At 41.5% G+C, this 10,157-nt stretch overlaps 1 long non-coding RNA gene across 1 annotated transcript; it reads left to right on the top strand.

Moving 5' to 3' along the window:
• The first annotated feature begins 3,665 nt into the window (after nt 1-3,665).
• LOC139501083 (uncharacterized) lies at nt 3,666-6,320 on the top strand. The gene is made up of 3 exons (XR_011658453.1): nt 3,666-4,219; nt 4,962-5,030; nt 5,792-6,320. It is a non-coding gene; the product is annotated as an uncharacterized lncRNA (long non-coding RNA).
• Nucleotides 6,321-10,157: the final 3,837 nt, after the last annotated feature.

Raw genomic sequence — 10,157 nt, 5'->3', positions numbered from 1 at the left:
AGCTTGGGTCAATACCTTTAAAATGAGCTAGGTCCGGTTCGGAACTTTGCCGTTGGTATATGCCGAAAAGTACCGAATGTATGCATATGGTTAAAACGGAAAATTACGTTAAGAGGCACCTTTGAACCTCTGTGGTGGCCAGACGGGCCCGGATCCCAGAAAAATATTTAAGTGGGGAATAGCTTGGGTCAATACCTTTAAAATGAGCTAGGTCCGGTTCGGAACTTTGCCGTTGGTATATGCCGAAAAGTACCGAATGTATGCATATGGTTAAAACGGAAAATTACGTTAAGAGGCACCTTTGAACCTCTGTGGTGGCCAGACGGGCCCGGATCCCAGAAAAATATTTAAGTGGGGAATAGCTTGGGTCAATACCTTTAAAATGAGCTAGGTCCGGTTCGGAACTTTGCCGTTGGTATATGCCGAAAAGTACCGAATGTATGCATATGGTTAAAACGGAAAATTACGTTAAGAGGCACCTTTGAACCTCTGTGGTGGCCAGACGGGCCCGGATCCCAGAAAAATATTTAAGTGGGGAATAGCTTGGGTCAATACCTTTAAAATGAGCTAGGTCCGGTTCGGAACTTTGCCGTTGGTATATGCCGAAAAGTACCGAATGTATGCATATGGTTAAAACGGAAAATTACGTTAAGAGGCACCTTTGAACCTATGTGGTGGCCAGACGGGCCCGGATCCCAGAAAAATATTTAAGTGGGGAATAGCTTGGGTCAATACCTTTAAAATGAGCTAGGTCCGGTTCGGAACTTTGCCGTTGGTATATGCCGAAAAGTACCGAATGTATGCATATGGTTAAAACGGAAAATTACGTTAAGAGGCACCTTTGAACCTCTGTGGTGGCCAGACGGGCCCGGATCCCAGAAAAATATTTAAGTGGGGAATAGCTTGGGTCAATACCTTTAAAATGAGCTAGGTCCGGTTCGGAACTTTGCCGTTGGTATATGCCGAAAAGTACCGAATGTATGCATATGGTTAAAACGGAAAATTACGTTAAGAGGCACCTTTGAACCTCTGTGGTGGCCAGACGGGCCCGGATCCCAGAAAAATATTTAAGTGGGGAATAGCTTGGGTCAATACCTTTAAAATGAGCTAGGTCCGGTTCGGAACTTTGCCGTTGGTATATGCCGAAAAGTACCGAATGTATGCATATGGTTAAAACGGAAAATTACGTTAAGAGGCACCTTTGAACCTCTGTGGTGGCCAGACGGGCCCGGATCCCAGAAAAATATTTAAGTGGGGAATAGCTTGGGTCAATACCTTTAAAATGAGCTAGGTCCGGTTCGGAACTTTGCCGTTGGTATATGCCGAAAAGTACCGAATGTATGCATATGGTTAAAACGGAAAATTACGTTAAGAGGCACCTTTGAACCTCTGTGGTGGCCAGACGGGCCCGGATCCCAGAAAAATATTTAAGTGGGGAATAGCTTGGGTCAATACCTTTAAAATGAGCTAGGTCCGGTTCGGAACTTTGCCGTTGGTATATGCCGAAAAGTACCGAATGTATGCATATGGTTAAAACGGAAAATTACGTTAAGAGGCACCTTTGAACCTCTGTGGTGGCCAGACGGGCCCGGATCCCAGAAAAATATTTAAGTGGGGAATAGCTTGGGTCAATACCTTTAAAATGAGCTAGGTCCGGTTCGGAACTTTGCCGTTGGTATATGCCGAAAAGTACCGAATGTATGCATATGGTTAAAACGGAAAATTACGTTAAGAGGCACCTTTGAACCTCTGTGGTGGCCAGACGGGCCCGGATCCCAGAAAAATATTTAAGTGGGGAATAGCTTGGGTCAATACCTTTAAAATGAGCTAGGTCCGGTTCGGAACTTTGCCGTTGGTATATGCCGAAAAGTACCGAATGTATGCATATGGTTAAAACGGAAAATTACGTTAAGAGGCACCTTTGAACCTCTGTGGTGGCCAGACGGGCCCGGATCCCAGAAAAATATTTAAGTGGGGAATAGCTTGGGTCAATACCTTTAAAATGAGCTAGGTCCGGTTCGGAACTTTGCCGTTGGTATATGCCGAAAAGTACCGAATGTATGCATATGGTTAAAACGGAAAATTACGTTAAGAGGCACCTTTGAACCTCTGTGGTGGCCAGACGGGCCCGGATCCCAGAAAAATATTTAAGTGGGGAATAGCTTGGGTCAATACCTTTAAAATGAGCTAGGTCCGGTTCGGAACTTTGCCGTTGGTATATGCCGAAAAGTACCGAATGTATGCATATGGTTAAAACGGAAAATTACGTTAAGAGGCACCTTTGAACCTCTGTGGTGGCCAGACGGGCCCGGATCCCAGAAAAATATTTAAGTGGGGAATAGCTTGGGTCAATACCTTTAAAATGAGCTAGGTCCGGTTCGGAACTTTGCCGTTGGTATATGCCGAAAAGTACCGAATGTATGCATATGGTTAAAACGGAAATTTACGTTAAGAGGCACCTTTGAACCTCTGTGGTGGCCAGACGGGCCCGGATCCCAAAAAAATATTTAAGTGGGGAATAGCTTGGGTCAATACCTTTAAAATGAGCTAGGTCCGGTTCGGAACTTTGCCGTTGGTATATGCCGAAAAGTACCGAATGTATGCATATGGTTAAAACGGAAAATTACGTTAAGAGGCACCTTTGAACCTCTGTGGTGGCCAGACGGGCCCGGATCCCAGAAAAATATTTAAGCGGGGAATAGCTTGGGTCAATACCTTTAAAATGAGCTAGGTCCGGTTCGGAACTTTGCCGTTGGTATATGCCGAAAAGTACCGAATGTATGCATATGGTTAAAACGGAAAATTACGTTAAGAGGCACCTTTGAACCTCTGTGGTGGCCAGACGGGCCCGGATCCCAGAAAAATATTTAAGTGGGGAATAGCTTGGGTCAATACCTTTAAATTGAGCTAGGTCCGGTTCGGAACTTTGCCGTTGGTATATGCCGAAAAGTACCGAATGTATGCATATGGTTAAAACGGAAAATTACGTTAAGAGGCACCTTTGAACCTCTGTGGTGGCCAGACGGGCCCGGATCCCAGAAAAATATTTAAGTGGGGAATAGCTTGGGTCAATACCTTTAAAATGAGCTAGGTCCGGTTCGGAACTTTGCCGTTGGTATATGCCGAAAAGTACCGAATGTATGCATATGGTTAAAACGGAAAATTACGTTAAGAGGCACCTTTGAACCTCTGTGGTGGCCAGACGGGCCCGGATCCCAGAAAAATATTTAAGTGGGGAATAGCTTGGGTCAATACCTTTAAAATGAGCTAGGTCCGGTTCGGAACTTTGCCGTTGGTATATGCCGAAAAGTACCGAATGTATGCATATGGTTAAAACGGAAAATTACGTTAAGAGGCACCTTTGAACCTCTGTGGTGGCCAGACGGGCCCGGATCCCAGAAAAATATTTAAGTGGGGAATAGCTTGGGTCAATACCTTTAAAATGAGCTAGGTCCGGTTCGGAACTTTGCCGTTGGTATATGCCGAAAAGTACCGAATGTATGCATATGGTTAAAACGGAAAATTACGTTAAGAGGCACCTTTGAACCTCTGTGGTGGCCAGACGGGCCCGGATCCCAGAAAAATATTTAAGTGGGGAATAGCTTGGGTCAATACCTTTAAAATGAGCTAGGTCCGGTTCGGAACTTTGCCGTTGGTATATGCCGAAAAGTACCGAATGTATGCATATGGGTCAGGATCCCTAATAGACCTTGAGATGAGGAACTCAGATGACGTAATTAAAAAAAAATATTAGTCCGCCATACAATTGTGGATGCTGTGATTTTAAAAATGGACATAAATGAACAATAAGAACTGTTTTATAGAGCTGATGTGATGAGAAAAGAAAGATGTAGATTTGACCTGAAATAAATTATTAGAAAGGACAATTTTTTTATTGAATTTTATGATCAGAATTTTGGGATTATTTCATGAGGAGAGTGACATTTTTCACCATCTTCCGGGGTCCAGCAATTTGCGAAAAAAGTAATCTCACTTGCCACCCCGAAAATTTAACCAGACATGTATAAATGTATCAGCTTCGATATGAGCCATCATACATGTTCAAGTAAACGATATGGACTGAGCAACGGAGGAAAACGTTACCATTACGGCCTATGGAGAATTAATTGTAAATGTATACCCAAATTAGAAGCTTACTTCCAGAAGTTTTCAGGCTGATTTATGGATGATTTCACCTTGTACACCACCGAAAATGATGGTTAGTAGTTTTTTATTTATACCTAGTTATTATAAATGGTTTAAGATAAATATTATTGATAAAGATCAGCAAAAACTCAATGAAATTTTCGCTTTTAAAATGCATTACTGGCACGGGGCTGAACACTTTTTTTAGGCACAATCATAACTTTGTTTACTTCCGAGATATCCGAAAGGAATTTGTTTACTATATTGAAAAAGGCAAGAAATAACTTTTAAATATTATTAAATTGTAAGTAAACATGACACAATATAGTCTTTGTTATGTAATTATCACTTCGGTCTACAGGAATACCTGATAATCATGGGAGATAACACACTTCATACGAGTAAAGTGAGATACATCATCGCATGTGCTTTTATCCAATGATTTGACCCCTGGTCAGTAGATATATGCAAAAAAACAGAAAACACATGTACATGTTTTAAGAAAATCATGAATTATTATTTTTAATGCACTTGAGCAAAACAAAAGATATTGTCATTTCTCAGTGAAAAAGGGGGAGGGTCAAACCTTTTTGAAAACAATATTTCTGCACCGATTCAACTATTAAGCTAGTAAGCTACTACCCATTGCTTCTAATATAAAAGGTTTAAATGAAGGTTACTAAGCCACAAGGGAGAAGCATTTGTCTTTCTTTGTAATTAAACTTTCAAGAAATAGATTTTTCTCTCTCAATAATACTTATGTATTTAAATCAAATGATAACACAGCCTGAGTATTTTTTTTGGTCTTATTTCAGTTCCAGACATATCATTACTTTTTAACCTGAGATGGCAAACTAGAGGTTTTAAAAAGTCCTGAATAACTGGTAAGCATTTTGTTTTGTTAGGCAAGCTCTAAATTGTTTATTTATGGTATTTATGCAATTGAAATTACAGTCAGTATGTTAAAAATATGCAAATATGAAAACTGTTGCTATGGTCTTGATATTGAATGGAAAGGCTTAGTTACAGATCGTTTCGACTCAATATTTCGAGTTAAATCTTGCGGCAACTGTTTCTCACGTAACACTGCAAACTATATTTAGCACTATTTTGATCTGTCGTTATTTAATGACGCCATAATACATGTGATGTCACAATGTTTCCTTTAAAACCTCATGTGGATTTCTCACTGATAAAAGGTTTTCACTGAAATACATGTTAAAAACATTTTTTCTCAAATAGAATTATGTGAAAGGACAAGTTTTGAAAATTTGCACTATATTGCACTCTAATTATATGATAAGGATGACTTTCCCAGTAGTTTAGAGTGCTTTCCACAGTTTTAAATACAAGATTTCCACTAGTAAGAATAATTATTTGGTGTTGGTTTTTTTATAAAATCTTCATTTTTGCATAATTTCTCTGCCAAAATGCACTTTAAGACACAAGAAAATTTTATAGAATGCTTTAACAGGGTCTGTGTGTTGTAATTAAAGGTTATAATCAGAAGTTTTGTCCTTGTTTTGACTAGTGAATGTATTCTGGAAGAAATTAATTATACATACACATTGTATTCAAAATAAATGAATATAGCGACGAAAGTGTCATTGCCTTATAGTGCTAAAACAACTTTATTTTTTTTCAGAAATGGACAAAAATACACAGATTTATTCAGAATGTTATACCGATGAAGATCACATAAAAATATTTGGAAAAATCAGAAGTATTGATTTCAATATGGGTCAGGATCCCTAATAGACCTTGAGATGAGGAACTCAGATGACGTAATTAAAAAAAAATATTAGTCCGCCATACAATTGTGGATGCTGTGATTTTAAAAATGGACATAAATGAACAATAAGAACTGTTTTATAGAGCTGATGTGATGAGAAAAGAAAGATGTAGATTTGACCTGAAATAAATTATTAGAAAGGACAATTTTTTTATTGAATTTTATGATCAGAATTTTGGGATTATTTCATGAGGAGAGTGACATTTTTCACCATCTTCCGGGGTCCAGCAATTTGCGAAAAAAGTAATCTCACTTGCCACCCCGAAAATTTAACCAGACATGTATAAATGTATCAGCTTCGATATGAGCCATCATACATGTTCAAGTAAACGATATGGACTGAGCAACGGAGGAAAACGTTACCATTACGGCCTATGGAGAATTAATTGTAAATGCATATGGTTAAAACGGAAAATTACGTTAAGAGGCACCTTTGAACCTCTGTGGTGGCCAGACGGGCCCGGATCCCAGAAAAATATTTAAGTGGGGAATAGCTTGGGTCAATACCTTTAAAATGAGCTAGGTCCGGTTCGGAACTTTGCCGTTGGTATATGCCGAAAAGTACCGAATGTATGCATATGGTTAAAACGGAAAATTACGTTAAGAGGCACCTTTGAACCTCTGTGGTGGCCAGACGGGCCCGGATCCCAGAAAAATATTTAAGTGGGGAATAGCTTGGGTCAATACCTTTAAAATGAGCTAGGTCCGGTTCGGAACTTTGCCGTTGGTATATGCCGAAAAGTACCGAATGTATGCATATGGTTAAAACGGAAAATTACGTTAAGAGGCACCTTTGAACCTCTGTGGTGGCCAGACGGGCCCGGATCCCAGAAAAATATTTAAGTGGGGAATAGCTTGGGTCAATACCTTTAAAATGAGCTAGGTCCGGTTCGGAACTTTGCCGTTGGTATATGCCGAAAAGTACCGAATGTATGCATATGGTTAAAACGGAAAATTACGTTAAGAGGCACCTTTGAACCTCTGTGGTGGCCAGACGGGCCCGGATCCCAGAAAAATATTTAAGTGGGGAATAGCTTGGGTCAATACCTTTAAAATGAGCTAGGTCCGGTTCGGAACTTTGCCGTTGGTATATGCCGAAAAGTACCGAATGTATGCATATGGTTAAAACGGAAATTTACGTTAAGAGGCACCTTTGAACCTCTGTGGTGGCCAGACGGGCCCGGATCCCAAAAAAATATTTAAGCGGGGAATAGCTTGGGTCAATACCTTTAAAATGAGCTAGGTCCGGTTCGGAACTTTGCCGTTGGTATATGCCGAAAAGTACCGAATGTATGCATATGGTTAAAACGGAAAATTACGTTAAGAGGCACCTTTGAACCTCTGTGGTGGCCAGACGGGCCCGGATCCCAGAAAAATATTTAAGTGGGGAATAGCTTGGGTCAATACCTTTAAAATGAGCTAGGTCCGGTTCGGAACTTTGCCGTTGGTATATGCCGAAAAGTACCGAATGTATGCATATGGTTAAAACGGAAAATTACGTTAAGAGGCACCTTTGAACCTCTGTGGTGGCCAGACGGGCCCGGATCCCAGAAAAATATTTAAGTGGGGAATAGCTTGGGTCAATACCTTTAAAATGAGCTAGGTCCGGTTCGGAACTTTGCCGTTGGTATATGCCGAAAAGTACCGAATGTATGCATATGGTTAAAACGGAAATTTACGTTAAGAGGCACCTTTGAACCTCTGTGGTGGCCAGACGGGCCCGGATCCCAAAAAAATATTTAAGCGGGGAATAGCTTGGGTCAATACCTTTAAAATGAGCTAGGTCCGGTTCGGAACTTTGCCGTTGGTATATGCCGAAAAGTACCGAATGTATGCATATGGTTAAAACGGAAAATTACGTTAAGAGGCACCTTTGAACCTCTGTGGTGGCCAGACGGGCCCGGATCCCAGAAAAATATTTAAGCGGGGAATAGCTTGGGTCAATACCTTTAAAATGAGCTAGGTCCGGTTCGGAACTTTGCCGTTGGTATATGCCGAAAAGTACCGAATGTATGCATATGGTTAAAACGGAAAATTACGTTAAGAGGCACCTTTGAACCTCTGTGGTGGCCAGACGGGCCCGGATCCCAGAAAAATATTTAAGTGGGGAATAGCTTGGGTCAATACCTTTAAATTGAGCTAGGTCCGGTTCGGAACTTTGCCGTTGGTATATGCCGAAAAGTACCGAATGTATGCATATGGTTAAAACGGAAAATTACGTTAAGAGGCACCTTTGAACCTCTGTGGTGGCCAGACGGGCCCGGATCCCAGAAAAATATTTAAGTGGGGAATAGCTTGGGTCAATACCTTTAAAATGAGCTAGGTCCGGTTCGGAACTTTGCCGTTGGTATATGCCGAAAAGTACCGAATGTATGCATATGGTTAAAACGGAAAATTACGTTAAGAGGCACCTTTGAACCTCTGTGGTGGCCAGACGGGCCCGGATCCCAGAAAAATATTTAAGTGGGGAATAGCTTGGGTCAATACCTTTAAAATGAGCTAGGTCCGGTTCGGAACTTTGCCGTTGGTATATGCCGAAAAGTACCGAATGTATGCATATGGTTAAAACGGAAAATTACGTTAAGAGGCACCTTTGAACCTCTGTGGTGGCCAGACGGGCCCGGATCCCAGAAAAATATTTAAGTGGGGAATAGCTTGGGTCAATACCTTTAAAATGAGCTAGGTCCGGTTCGGAACTTTGCCGTTGGTATATGCCGAAAAGTACCGAATGTATGCATATGGTTAAAACGGAAAATTACGTTAAGAGGCACCTTTGAACCTCTGTGGTGGCCAGACGGGCCCGGATCCCAGAAAAATATTTAAGTGGGGAATAGCTTGGGTCAATACCTTTAAAATGAGCTAGGTCCGGTTCGGAACTTTGCCGTTGGTATATGCCGAAAAGTACCGAATGTATGCATATGGTTAAAACGGAAAATTACGTTAAGAGGCACCTTTGAACCTCTGTGGTGGCCAGACGGGCCCGGATCCCAGAAAAATATTTAAGTGGGGAATAGCTTGGGTCAATACCTTTAAAATGAGCTAGGTCCGGTTCGGAACTTTGCCGTTGGTATATGCCGAAAAGTACCGAATGTATGCATATGGTTAAAACGGAAAATTACGTTAAGAGGCACCTTTGAACCTCTGTGGTGGCCAGACGGGCCCGGATCCCAGAAAAATATTTAAGTGGGGAATAGCTTGGGTCAATACCTTTAAAATGAGCTAGGTCCGGTTCGGAACTTTGCCGTTGGTATATGCCGAAAAGTACCGAATGTATGCATATGGTTAAAACGGAAAATTACGTTAAGAGGCACCTTTGAACCTCTGTGGTGGCCAGACGGGCCCGGATCCCAGAAAAATATTTAAGTGGGGAATAGCTTGGGTCAATACCTTTAAAATGAGCTAGGTCCGGTTCGGAACTTTGCCGTTGGTATATGCCGAAAAGTACCGAATGTATGCATATGGTTAAAACGGAAATTTACGTTAAGAGGCACCTTTGAACCTCTGTGGTGGCCAGACGGGCCCGGATCCCAAAAAAATATTTAAGCGGGGAATAGCTTGGGTCAATACCTTTAAAATGAGCTAGGTCCGGTTCGGAACTTTGCCGTTGGTATATGCCGAAAAGTACCGAATGTATGCATATGGTTAAAACGGAAAATTACGTTAAGAGGCACCTTTGAACCTCTGTGGTGGCCAGACGGGCCCGGATCCCAGAAAAATATTTAAGCGGGGAATAGCTTGGGTCAATACCTTTAAAATGAGCTAGGTCCGGTTCGGAACTTTGCCGTTGGTATATGCCGAAAAGTACCGAATGTATGCATATGGTTAAAACGGAAAATTACGTTAAGAGGCACCTTTGAACCTCTGTGGTGGCCAGACGGGCCCGGATCCCAGAAAAATATTTAAGTGGGGAATAGCTTGGGTCAATACCTTTAAATTGAGCTAGGTCCGGTTCGGAACTTTGCCGTTGGTATATGCCGAAAAGTACCGAATGTATGCATATGGTTAAAACGGAAAATTACGTTAAGAGGCACCTTTGAACCTCTGTGGTGGCCAGACGGGCCCGGATCCCAGAAAAATATTTAAGTGGGGAATAGCTTGGGTCAATACCTTTAAAATGAGCTAGGTCCGGTTCGGAACTTTGCCGTTGGTATATGCCGAAAAGTACCGAATGTATGCATATGGTTAAAACGGAAAATTACGTTAAGAGGCACCTTTGAAC

This window comes from Mytilus edulis, chromosome 13, assembly GCF_963676685.1.
Source record: "Mytilus edulis chromosome 13, xbMytEdul2.2, whole genome shotgun sequence".
In the NCBI taxonomy this organism is placed as follows: domain Eukaryota; kingdom Metazoa; phylum Mollusca; class Bivalvia; order Mytilida; family Mytilidae; genus Mytilus; species Mytilus edulis.
The sequence above is the reverse complement of the archived record's forward strand: the minus strand, read 5'-3'. Positions and strand labels throughout refer to the sequence as shown.